Here is a 14,338-nt window from a genome sequence, read left to right as displayed (position 1 = left end):
GCGAGCCATTACCGACTCGCAAAAATAGCGACCCCATTTTGCGACCCACAAATAGGAAGTCGCAATTTGTGAGTCGCAAACCATATGAAATAGCCACTCGCAAATTGCGACGAGTCGCAAAAAGCCCTTTTTGCACTTCCAATTTACCACTAACTCAGAGCAGGTGGTAACCATAACCAAAGTATAAAAGGGGACCCAGAAGGCACCTGGGCCACTCAAGATGGCGGAGATATATGTGATAGCAAGGAGGAGGAGAGCCCATGCCGCACAGCAGATGAGGAGGAGGAGCCAGAGACAGGAGAAGATATACAGAACCAGACAGACACTTTTCCAACAAACTGAGGAGGAGATATATGAGAAATACAGACTTAGCAGTGCCGCAATACTAGATTTAATAGATCTACTCAATCCGCAGCTTCAACGCCAGACTGTGCACGGCAGCGCCATCTCCACACATGTGCAAGTGCTATGCTCACTGCACCTCTTGGCCTCGGGTGCCTATCAGGGGGTCCTTGCAGTGGTAGGTGGGGTATCTCAAAGTGCACTCTCACGGTTCTTCAGATCATTCCTAGATGCCATACTCACACACACACATGTCCAGATACATATACCTACCCAGGAATGAGGCAGAAATCAACAGCACCAAGTTGGAATTCTACAGGATTGCCAACTTCCGGCATGTAATAGTGTGTGTAGACGGGACACATATACAAATATGCCCTCCTGCAAATCTGGAACATCTGTTCCGCAACCGTAAGTGTACCCACTCACTGAACATCCAGGTGGTATGTGACACCCATTATGTTATAACTGAGATGGTTGCCAAATTCCCAGGGAGTACACATGACTCCTACATTTTCAGGCACAGTGGGATACACCAATGCCTAGAACGTGGGGAGTTTGGAGACGGATACCTCCTAGGTATAGCTGAATACACCTTGCAGACATACACACAGGTCAATGTGGAACCCATCTATGCCCAGCTAACATTGTTCATTTTGTGCCAAACAGGTGACAGTGCATATGCACTATGACCATGGATACTTACCCCATACTTAACACCCAGCAATGAGACAGAGAGGCGATACAACAGTGCACATAGGAGGACCTGAAATATTGTAGAGAGGACCTTTGGACTGTTGAAGGCAAGATTCAGATGCCTCCACAGAAGTGGAGGTGCCCTCCAGTATGCTCCATTAACAGCATTCAAGATCGTTGGCGCATGCGCTATACTGCACAACATTGCCACCAGACGTGGGCTACATCTCACCCCAGAAGAGCTACCACATCGCCATCATGGGGATAGAAGCATTGCAAATCAAGGCAGACAGAGACAGGACCACATTGCAAACCAATACTTTGGAAGGTACGTGCTAACTGTCACCACACACACGAATGTCACACACAAAGAGCCCAGGTGTGAAGTGGAACAAACAAGAGCTTTAATGATGTGAACCAATAAACTATTTACAGAAACTACTGATCAGGGGCTGTAAAAGTCCACCTGCTATGAGGACACATTAACCTCATGTGCCTCCATTGTATGTCAGTGCATAGCTCACACCCTACGCCGTGCTCGCCCAGCATGGCTGGTTCCTGGAGCGTCTGCAGTGCCCTGCCGTGCACTTCCACTACGCAACACCCTGGTGTCTGTGGCAGATGCACTACTTCTCGTAGAGCCCTCCTCACTGTCTTGCGGCGTGTCTGCCGTGCCCCTGGCCACCTGTCGTGCCTCCATCATATCGACTGCGTGGCTAATGCGTCCCAGCCCACGAGCCACATCGCTGGCAAAGTGGCCCATGTCCACCTGTAGGCTGACTGTGCGGTGTGACAGCCCTGTAGTGTTTACAGCCACACGGACGATGGAGGCAGCCATGCGGTCTAGGCGGTGGATGAGCTGCCGGTCACGGCGCCTTGCACCCTCTCTCTCTCCTTGACAAGTTCAGCCACCAGTTGTCTGAGTGAGAGCGCAAGGTCACCTACATTGCTGTTTAGATGTTGTAGCTCTGTGTGGACCTGTTGCAGGCCTGTTGTTTGGTTTCTTTCCATGCGCCGCATGGCCCCTGAAATAATTCTCATTTCCCTTGTCTGCAGGCGCTGACCAAGGATGAGTGCAGCCTCGGCGGCGGAAATAGAGGCGTCCCCTACTGCTCCCTGTGACACTGTAGGCACATTGACACGTCGCCTGCGACGCAGTGGTGGTTCTGTGTCCTGTACACTGGCACTGTGGCTGGGCCCGGGTGCTGCCTCAATCTCCAGTATGGGCACTGGTGCATCTGGAGGGGACTGTGGTTGGGTGGTGCAGGTCCCTGTGGTGGCTGCTTCTGGGTCCTGTGCTGCCTGGTGGCTGGACTGTGGCCCCTGGACGGTGTGGCTGGAGGTGGCGTCTTGTGGGAGACCTGTGGGACATAGGGAACACACTGTCAGTATCTACCATCTGTTATATGCTTCCTAATAAACTGTTGCCTATCAGCTGCCTACTTGACTACATTGCCCATAATGCACCATTCAGGTGGTTGGTACTCTGAAATTGAGCTATTTTGGTTGTGCATGCTGCTGTGTACTAGGTGGGTGGGGGTAAGGCAGATATGGGTGTACATGCATGTCTCATGGTACTCACTGGTTGATGGTCCTGGCGCTGACGTGTCCAGCTCTCCTATTCCGGACACTGCCTCTGGCTCCAGGGTCTCCTCCACTCTTTCCTCCAAGGGTGTGGCTGGTGGTATTGTAGATGGTCCTCCTCCAGTGCTCCTCATCTCCCGGAGGCGCTCTGCCACCCTCTCCTTGGTCCGGGAGCGCAGGTCATACCACCTTTTTTTAAGTTCCTCAATACTCCTGTGGCTCACACCCATTGAATTTACTTTGTCTTGGATTTCACTCCAAATCCTCCTTTTTTCCTGCTCTGGCACACTGAGGGCTGCTCTCCCAAAGAGTTGATCATGGTGATGTCAGCATTCGTCCGTCAGCACCTCCAGTTCTTTTTCAGCAAATTTTATCTTTCTCTTCCTGGCTGTTTCTTCCATTGTAGCTGCTGTTCCTCCTGTTGGCTGTTCAGCAGTTGGAAATGGGTGTGGTCCTCCCTCCTCCCAGGTGTATTAGTAAACTTCCTGGTTGTGATGTCATCATCAAGAGCCAGGAAGTGTTTTCCAGAGTGTTCTGCTGCACCTGCATTCAATTTGAGGCACAGTCGCAATTTGCATCACCCACTCGCAATTTGCGTGTCCGTTTTTAGCGTGGTCGCAAAATGCGACCTCGCAAACAGCGGACTCGCAATCTGCAGTGCGACTTCATTTGCGAGTCGCAAAATGGAGTCGCTTTTTCTTGTTGGATACCATAATGCGAGTCGGAAATTGCGAGTCGCAACGACTCGCAATTTCCGACTCGCAATTTTTTCGCTACCTACATCTGGCCCCTGTTTCCTATAGGGATCTGGGTTATTAGGCTCATAAATCACAGACAAGACATACAACATGTAATATATAATGTACTTCTAAGACACATTTTGCCTTTGAGTTGTGCATGGTTTTCCACTTTGGTTACCTCAAAGAAGAAAAATGACAAAATCAGGTATTTTTGGAGTACTGGAGTGCCTTGCTTATGCAAATAAGACTGAAAATTATAATACAAGCATAAGTGTTAATTCATTATAAATCATGTGTGCTGCATTTCAAAGTCATGTGATAATTATGTACCTAAGGGCCTCATTTACGAGGAAATAGAGCGGGCAGTGCCTCAAGCTATTTTGCGGCACTGAGCTGCATCATTTCCAAAAGGCAGGGATGCGCCGCATTTACCAGAAAATGGCACATCCCTGTCTTTTCCCCTGTGCCAGCGTTAAATCAGCTGCCTGGCACCAAAGCAGTCACCTTTGCGCCATGGTGCAAAAATGCCTGTGTTGCAGGAGTGATTGTTCATGTAAGCAGATACAGCACACACAGAAAGAGCAAAAAACAAGAATAAATAAATGTATTTCTTCTCGTTGCGCCACTCTAACGCCACCCCTGGAAAGGCATTAATTGTTGGCACTGCCTCAGGTTTATGTTTTCTTGTAAATTTGGGACAGTATCAAAAAGCAATGGGTGTTGAGTGGTATGCCCACAGCAACACCTATTGCATGCCCATTTGCTGCAGAAAACTGCGTTAAAGGGTCTGTATATAAAAGGCCGCATTAGGCCACAAAAAGTGTCTTAACATCGCCTTGTAAATATAGACGAGAGCAAAGCGCCACCGGAATGTCGCAAAAAGTGACACTCCAGTGGCGCAAGAGGCTTGTAAATAAGCCCCTAAGTGGCAACCCTGAATCTTACCCTTTCCATGGTTCCTGCAAAAAAGTAGTAGAAGAATCTAAGACATTGAATTTAAACACACACATACATTCTGAGGTAGGTGTATTTCCTCTGATTTAGTGGTCAGAGCTAGGTGGGGCCTTTAGATTCCACAGGGGCTCATTTCTGATTTCCACAACGATTCAGGAATTGATTACGAGTATCATAAAATGTAATGAGGAGATTCCAGATGGGTGGAATTGCCAGTACTGTTCAGAATCTCCACATTAAATTCTTACACTTAAGAGCTAAACCTACCTTAATAGAGAATAACTGTGTGGGCAGGGTACTGCACAATTTCCTTTTTCTATGTGGTTTAATGAAGACATATACCAACTACCTTGAGCAGGTGGTAAATTTCTGCAAGTGGGCTGGAGTGGGTCAAGAAAATGTTGCAGGGAGTATTCCACCTTGCTGTGGCTGAGGGCAGATGGGGTGCAGGGCAGCTGTTCCTCAAAGTGATTTTGCTGGCCATGTTTAAAACATTGTAAAATTGACTCTAGTATATCTGCACTTAGAAAATATGGGCTTGGGAACACCAAGCAACTGACAATTGCACCCGGGAATTCTGCTCCACATAACTTGTAATCAGAACCTTTGTGCATTTGTGGAACTCACATTATTTTCTAATTATACTTGTAATTCTTGTTGTTATAGATATTGGCTTATTCTATTGTGTTGTTCATGTGGCAAGCCTGTGAGGTCATTGCTATATTAGCACAAAAATCAAGCTCTTTCCACCAGGACAAATATGAAGCCATTTCTCAGGTGAAGACTATGCCTGGAACTTGTATGGTTGAACAATATCTCTGTTGCATGAGTGTGCGCAATTTCATAAAAGAAAGAGCTATTATAAGGGAAATAATTTATTGTTTATTTTATTGGGTTATGGAGAAAATAATAATAAAGAATAAAACCACTAAAAATACAGTCTACTTGTAACCAATGACACAAATTGAGTTTCCTATAAATAATTTCATTAACTCAACATCCAATATCCATTTTTTTTTTAAGTCTCTTTTTTAAATTACACTGAAAAAACTGCTAGAAGAATTTCAAGACAAAAGATTTCTAGCCCATACGTCAGCATTTGTTGAGACCAATATCAATCACATTTATCAAATGTAAAGTTGCCTGGGTCACATTGATGAGACCCAGCTTCTTGCAATCGAACATACTTATTCACAAAAAAAAGGCTTCAACATTGTCCAAATGGATAGTTGCCCTTAAATCAAAACTTGAAGAGCTTAGCAGTCACTCTTGGAGGTCTAATCCTCACATTAAAGGTGTTCCTGACTGTAAAGAGTAGCAGCAAAATAAATTAGTCACCAATTTGATTAAATGTTCTATGACTGACAATGGTCCTACTAAACTTTCCATTTCTAGAGCCCACGTGTCCCATTTAATAAGCCCAACTGGGCTCATGTCCACTCACTATTCTGGGTAATTTTAGGTTATGTTATAGGTATTTGTAAAGCGTACAATCCCCTGTTAGGATATCCTTGTGCTCTGCAGGTATGAAAGCCTAGCCTGAAAAGGGGGTAGGCAAAACATCTGATGTGTAGTGGGTGGTCATTCCATGCTTTAGGCATGATGTAAGAGGAGGCTCAATCTCTGGTTCTGTTCCTGTGTATATGTGAATGTGTGCAAAGAAAAGTCTGTTTGAGCTGGAGTACCTGGATGGTTGATGGAGGAGATTTGACTGTTCATGTAGGCAGGGTCCAAGGAGTGAAGTGCTTGGAATGTGTGGATGAGGAGTTTGAAATGTGAGTGCTTGTGTACCAGGAGACAGTGGAGCTCCCACAGGTGTGGGATGATATATGCCTTGCATGAGAGATTCAGGATGAGTCTAGCCACTACATTTTGGATGGTTGGAAGTCTTCTGGTGATCTGTTTGTTGGAGAGAGTTGGAGAGAGTTCCCATAGTCTAGACTGCTGCTGATCAGAGCATGATGACTGTTCTTCTACAGTTCTTCGAGAGCCTTTTGAAGATCTTCTTCAGGATTCTCAGGGTGCAAAGCAGTATGTGGTTATGGTATTGACCTGAGAAGTCATATCCAGCTTGTTGTCAATGACAATCTTGAGATTCCTTGCATGCACGCCTGAGGTGGGAGTAGGTCTGAGGTCAGTTAGCCCTCGGGTGCAGTCCCATGGTGAGGTGTGTTTTTCCTAGGATCACTACTTCTGTCTTGTAAGTGTTGAGTTTGAGACAGTAGGGGCCTGATTAATTGTTAGTCCTGACACCCTTAGGGTGGTCTTCCTCCAACTCATTTGCCTGCTTGCCTCAAATTTTGCTAAATTCTTTTTTGTTGGCCTTAGGATTTTATGCCCTTAACCACTGCTAACCAGTGCTAAAGTGCTTGTACTCTCTCCCTAAAACATAGTTTAATAGGTTTATACCTAATTGGCATATTTAATTTACTTATAAGTCCTTAGTAAAGTGCACTACCTCTGCACAGGTCCTGTAAATTAAATGTTACTATGTGGCGTGCAGCACAGCTTGTGCAACCAACTTAAGTAGCACTTTAAAGGAGTACTGGGCACCTATGACTACTTACTTCATGACACTGCCTAATGAGAGGTAGTTGGATCGTAGTTTATGAAAAATTGAAATGTAGACCGAAGGACACTGCTGTGTTAGATTACCAGGCCTGATGTTTTTTGTAACTGGCTATAATTTGATGACATTTGTAACAATATCTGCACTAAGGGCGATGGTTTGCATGTTGTCTTCTGCAGCTGTAACACTGAAAATGCTTACAAAATAAAAAATAAATAAAAAAGTAGCACTTTAAAACATGTCCCAGGCCTGCTATTGCAGCCTGAATGCACTGTTACACTGCCCTGTTGACTTGGCAGATAAAATGCCTTTGTAAGCCCTAAACTTCCCATTTGTTTCATATACGTCACCCCTAAAGAAGGACCTAGGTAGCCCATAGGGCAGGGTGCTGTGTAAATAAAAGGCCAGACATATACTTTTAAATTTTACATGTCCTGGTAGTGAAAAACTCTCAAATGTGGTTTTCACTACTGTGAGGCCTATTCCTCTCATACAATGACATTGGGGCTTCCTTATTACAGTTAATTAGCTGTAATTCCTGTCAGGAAGGAGGTAGATCTGTTGTGTTCAGTACTTATCAAATTGTCACGATAAATCCTCTTTAATGGTAAAGTCAGATTTATTGTAAATGCCACTTTTAGAAAGTTGGCATTTTCCTGCTGTTAGCCCAGTGTCCATGTAACCTGTCTCTAATACATGCCTGTGGTGGGTGACAGCTGGGGTTTGTGCATTCCCCTAAGACAGCCACACACAAAGAGTGCCTAGGTGAGATTTTATGGGCCATCCACATCCTGATGGGCCACCCTGGACAGCAGGATGATAGGGAGGAGCTGGCCATAGCCTCACACTTACACCTGAGTAGGCTGTGTCCTGACCCCACACAAAGGACTGCTTAACCCCCTGTAGTGAGTCTGCAGCCAGGACAGGAACAGAGGACCTCTGTGCACTTCAACGCCCTTCTTTGAAGTCTCCCCTACTTCAAAGGCACACCGGCTATAAGAGATAGACCTCTGACTCTACCAACTCAGTACACTTTTGGACCTGTCTATAAACTGCCAGGAAGAAGCACTGTTGTACTGCTGAATGACTGCCACTCTGCTGGGATGCTGCTCTGGAAGAACTGTGTTCTTGCTGTGCTGACCTGCTGGTTGCTGCCTTCCTTGCGTGGGTGAGAATGACTGGACCCACAACACTCCAACCCAACACCCAGAGTGCCTCCAAGGGCCAGCTGGCTAGTCTCCTGTTTTCTGAAGTATCAGAGACACAAAAGACTTCCAACTCACCTACTACAGCTCCTGGACATCTGCAAGTCTTGCCCTGCCAAGTGGTGCAAATCCAGTCCTGTTCTCTTAGATGTTGGTATAAAGTGCTCTGCTCCGAACCTGCGCCTCTCCATCAATGCCAATGCATCGCCTCTGCTGCAAGGAGCAAGCACATCACATCGTCGACGGTGCATCACATCGTCTCCATCTCCTAAGCATCTTTGACTTTGCACACCTTGGAACTGACGCATCACCTCCATCCTAAGAATTGACAATGAAGCATTACCTCCCCTGCTCCACACATCTCCCTCAACATCAATACAAACAAGGTACTTTCCAGAGGGTCAAGGCTGGTCTCTGTATCTGACCCGTGATCCATCATGGTTGGCCTGAACTTTCAGGTTTGACCAGGTCTAGTGCAGCCAGATAGCCCCAGTTGGCATTTTGGCGGTCATTCTGACTCTGGCGGGTGGCGGTTGCCACCCGCCAGGCGGGAACCGCCATTTGGCCGCTGCTCGGTCAAAAGATCACTGCCGGCATTCCAACCTTCCCGCTGGGCCGGCCGGCGCTAGCCATGTTAGCGCCGGCCGGCCCAGCGGGAAGGAGGCCTGCAACACAGAAGCCGGCTCCGAATGCGGGCTGCTAGGCAGACAGTGAAAAGCTTCATGGGGCCCTGTTAGGGGGCCCCTGCACTGCCCATGCCAGTGGCATAGGCAGTGCAGGGGCCCCGAGGGGCCCCAAGACACCCGTTCCCGCCAGCCTCTTCCTGGCGGTGACAACCGCCAGAAACAGGCTGGCGGGAAGGGGGTCAGAATTCCCATGACAGCGCTGCTTGCAGCGCTGCCATGGCGGATTCGCCCAGCCGGGGGAAAACCGGCGGGAAACCGCCGGTCCCTGTTTTCTGACCGCGGCTTTACCGCCGCGGTCAGAATGGGCTTGGAAGCACCGCCAGCCTGTTGGCGGTGCTTCTGTCATTCGCGACCCTGGCGGTCAAAGACCGCCAGGGTCAGAATGACCCCCTTTATGCTTTAAAGCACTACATTTCAATGTATTCTTTAAAAATTCATAACTCTGTTACTACTTATTGGATTTTTGTCATTTTAGTATTGTGTTGGTCATTTAATGAAGCTCTATTGTTCTAACCAGCTGTGATATTTTTTTGTGTGGTGTTTTTACTGTTTTACTGTTTGAAGTGTTGCACAATTACTTTACACATTGCCTCTTAAGATAGGCTTGACTGCTCTGTGCCAAGCTACCAGGGGGTGAGTAAGGATCAATTTAGGGTGTGTTTACCCTGACTAGGATTGTTCTTTCTGCTTAGACAGGGTGTATACCTCTGCCAACCAGAAACCCAATTTTCAGCATTCATAAGCTTCCCTTTTGAGTAAGTTTAAACTTGCGAATGAGTTTACTACTTTGTGGTATTCACAAACTTCACTTTTGTAGTAAATCCAGCTGTAAACATGGCGAACCACTAGTACTCCTACCTCCTTTATTTTTTATGGCAGTGCATTACAATATAAGCGGATGGCCATGTGTAGACCTGCCCTTATCACTGTTTTTTATATTATCTTACGCTCAGAGATTGTGAATACAGAAAGGTAGTAAACTTACTCAAAAGTGTAAACTTACTCAAAAGTGTAAGTTACCTTTGTGAATCAGGCCCATAGACCTCATCCAAGCAGTTACTTCAGACATGCAGGTAATTAACTTGTTCCTTGTGTTGGGAGTTTTGCTTGAGAGGGACAGTATTAGTTATATGTCATTGGCATATGTGATGATGTTGATGCAGATGAGGTTGGTCACTGGGGTCATGTGGGTACTGAAGAAGGGTGGGGCTGAGTGATGAGCCTTGGGGTACTCATCAGATTAAATCTCAGGGCTCTGAGTATTGGGGGGCGAGTCACTTTGGTTCTCTTCTAGTCATCTTACGAGGATAGGGTGTGAATCTGTGTCAAATGAAGCCGATAAGTTCAGCAGGATGAGGGCTGTGGTTTCTCCTCTGTTTAGGATCATGCAGATGTCATCTGTCACTGTGATGAGGGCTGTTTCTGTGCTGTGCTTTGGTCTGAATTCGGACTGCGTGGTTTCAAGGTGTTGGTGGTTGACAAAGTGATCAGTGAGGTGTTTGTTGGTGGCTTTCTTGCCACATAAGGTAATAAGGAGATTGGTGAATAGTTTGTGAGCTTGGATCGGTCTGCTGAGTGTATCTTTAATAGGCCAGAGATCTGACATGTTTCCAGTCTTCTGGGAAGGTGGATGCATCGATGGAGGCATAGAGGAAAAGGGGGAAAACTTTAAAGATTCATGTGAGTCCCTTGTTGTAGGCGTAGTGGTGGCAAGGGCCTTAGGGGCCCAGAGTGGATGGAATTCATGGTTGCAGTGGTCTACTCAGTGGTGATGATGGTCCACATGGTCAGGGTCCATTCCTTAGCCACGACTGGAAGGCTTGCTGTGAGGATGATTGAGTGCTGTTGAATGTAGAAATTTAGTATATGTAGTTGTGATAAAAACAGAGATATGATTGCAGATCTTAGGAGGGGGTGACAATGGAATCTGTGACTGTGTGTACAGACAAGACCCTATTGATAGAGAAGATTTTGTTGCCACTGTTGGCCAGTGTTGATGCCATCTATAAGGGCTGATCACTTGGATTTCTAGATTTACTGGCCGTAGTGCTCAGGGGCTGGCCTAAAGACATCTTTTCCCTTGTTATCTTGTCTTCTTCTCCAATTGCATTCCAGAAGTTTGCAGTGCCATTTCATCATTCTCTATTCTTCTGTGTACCATCCAGCCTGTTTTCATGTTTTATATCTTTCGCCATGCTTCTGGGGAGCCAAGGTGGCAGTGCAGGTCTTGTAGTTGTCTGTTTGTTTGCGTTAAGCTTGGGTAGTGCTCAGAGGGGGAGGAAGTCCAGTCCTTCTCTGAGACTTTCCAACAAAGACAGACAGATTCCAATGTGGTGGGTTTTGTATGCTCTGGGATGGTGATTTGTGTAAGTTTGTGGACCGTGATGTTGCTGATGGGGGAACCAGAGGGGTCTAAACCCAGGTAAGAACTGGGTGTTAGGGCAATCATCTGCTTAATTATGGAGTTTTGCACTTGACATTGTTTCACAACTCTTTTGAGTAGCCTGGAAAATAATACATACAAAATATTGGAGAGGGTAGAGGTTCACCAGCACCCTGGAAAATATCACATACAAAATATTGGTGAGGGTAGAGGTTCGCCAGCACCCCCACATATGTTCAATTTAAACATAGTGGAATATTGGACAAATAGCTGTGCCATACTTTTGATAAATAGATCAACTTTTCCTTTCGGGCTAAATCTGTGGAAAAATTGAGTATCGCACAGTACACAACCATATTAAGTTTACTTTAGATTACATATAGAAACCATTGGATTTTTGGATGTTACAATCAGCAACAAGGATTTTAAATGGATGATAGATCTTTTTTTTTTAAATAACAGAAACTTACACAGTTCACAAGAATACTCTCAGAAATCATCTTTCTTTGACCTAGTTGATGAGGTTATAACCAACATTTTCTAATAAGCAATATATTAGTAAGCAGAAAAAATTAATATTAAGTTTGAAAACTCTGCATGTAACAAAGAATCATTCAACAAAATATTCGAAAAGGCTTGTGAAGCTGAAGGACAAATACTGGCCTTTATAACCAAATTTGAAATGTGATTACATTTGTTGTTTTTCAGATTTATTTGTAGGTAACAGTCAACATAAAGAGTGCTTATAGCCTTATGAATTATTGCTTGAAACAATGAAAATAATACCATTGTTTACTTTCTCTGACAATGATCGATGGTTTGCATGGCAAAACATAAAGAGATCCCAAAGGTTTTTAAGCATTCAATTTCGAGCTGCCATGTTGGACTGACTTTTTAAATGTTCCCAGTTATATATGGATGTTGTCTTTTTAATTGTGGTTGTGATGACACCTCTGGCTTTGGTCATTTTTGAACCTCACTAACACTATACATTGGTGATTTAGCTCATCTGGGTGCCCCTGTATATTTGTGTTGGCCATGAGCTCATGATCCAAAGAGATCAATGGAATCTTCCTTTCTCTTAGGGAGAGGGGCATTGTGGGCCTTCGACTCCGTATAAATTAATGCAATTAGCAGAAGTGTCTACTTGTTCTGCCTAGATATCAACTTCCTAGAAATGTCTGTCAGGCAATAACACATGAAAGGTGCCATTCAGAGATCTTTGGTGGGTGATTGTAGAAAGTGTGTATTTGTGTATGCATTATTTTGGACATTTACATATATATATATATATATATATATATCTATAGTTTCAGTGTGATCAGTCAAGTGAGGGACGAGGAAAATAGGGGATTAAAAAAAAGTGTATATTCCATGTTAATTCCCGTAGAGATTTTAGACACGGCTACAACCCAAACCGCTGGACAGAATTACACCAAATTTGTCAGAAAGGTTGCTATTGGTCCTGAAAGCATTGTTTTTGTTATTTGGTATAAATCAGTTCATAGTTTTTGAGTTATAAAGGAAAACCAAATTTGTATATTTAGCTGCGTGAATACTTCACAACTATTTTGCCATGAATCACGAATGCTCACGCCAACAGGAACGTCATGATTGGCTGGCCGCAACCTGAGCATAAAGTTACAGCCGCCATTTTAAGTAAAGGAACACAGACCCCGGGGCTGAAACTAAACATCAAAAGTGGTATATGCAGTCAGGGTAGAGGTACTCTGACCCCATGGGTTGTATATAGGGGTGTTTGTGGGACACCTTAGGAATACAACATGTTGAAAAATGTTTTTTTCCACATGCAATATTCGTGAGTGTGTTGCGACGCTCAGCTCGCCCCGTGTAACTTTGTGGTGTATTCATGATTATCAGTAAAAAAACAAAAACATTCACACACTCATTCAGACACTAATGCACTCACTCAGAGATGCACTCACACTCTCTTACACCCACTCACAGACCCATTCAGAGGTTCATGCAATTACTTCCAGACTCACTCAGAGTCTGACACACCCACTTACAGGCCAACTTTGAGACTCATACACCCACTTGCAGACCCACTCAGACACTCATGCACGCACTCGCAGACTTTCTTAGGCACTCACACACAGACTCACAGACTTTCTCATACACTCATGCACCCACTCACAGACCCACTCATGCACCCACTTCACAGACCCACTTAGAGATGCACACACCTACTCACTCACACACTCAGACACTGACACACCCAGTAAGAGACCCACTCAAACACTCATGCACCCACTCAGAGATCCACACAGACATTCACGCACCCATTTCAGAGACCCACTCACATTCTTAGACCCACTCACACACACACTCCCTTACAGACCCACTCAAAGACTCGCACACCCACTCACAGGTCCACTCAGGAACTCACACCCACTCACAGACCCTTTCAGACACTCAACTCAATCACAGACCCATTCAGAGACCTACGCACCGCTGCAGCCAACTTCCGCCGTGCATGGCACAGGGATGGATGCTTATAGGGTAAGCCACAGGGCCTGGCCATGGGCCAATTCCCGCCACGCACAGCTGAAGGCCCTAAGGCCATAAGTCGTGCCCTTACCATGCACTGCTAAATACCCCACAAATTACATCACTCATAACATCATAATAACATAATTCATAACATCAATGTAATATATGCAATACAATTATCTCTGCTTGGTGGGGTGCTAGTTATAGTTACCTTAGGGCATGTGTTATAGTTACTTGAGCTAAACATAACTAAAGCTGCTGAATTTCTATAGTTTTGTGTGAGTAAAAAGTGAAACTAACTATAACGTCCCTATAACCTTTGTTTTTTCAGTGAAAATAAATATATATATATATATACTGTATTTATTTTTAACGCATATTTATTACAGAGTGGTGGTAATCATTTTTAGGCACAAAAATGTGGTGGTGATTCTTATTGTACATGGGAAGTTTCAGGGTAATTTGTCAAGTGACGCCAGAGAAAAGCTTCAGCCGAGTCCCTGAAAAGAAAAGTGACACCCTGACACCCAGGGCAAAACAGGGTTGTGAATCCATGGAAAGAATTAAAAGAAAAACAAGCGAGGTCCCCAACGCTTGTTTTAGTAAAGCCCCTGCTGGGCCAGGTCCCAGGAGCATACAAAAAACATAAAGGAGGGGCACACGGG

Source organism: Pleurodeles waltl, chromosome 10 (assembly GCF_031143425.1).
Source record: "Pleurodeles waltl isolate 20211129_DDA chromosome 10, aPleWal1.hap1.20221129, whole genome shotgun sequence".
In the NCBI taxonomy this organism is placed as follows: domain Eukaryota; kingdom Metazoa; phylum Chordata; class Amphibia; order Caudata; family Salamandridae; genus Pleurodeles; species Pleurodeles waltl.
The sequence above is the reverse complement of the archived record's forward strand: the minus strand, read 5'-3'. Positions refer to the sequence as shown.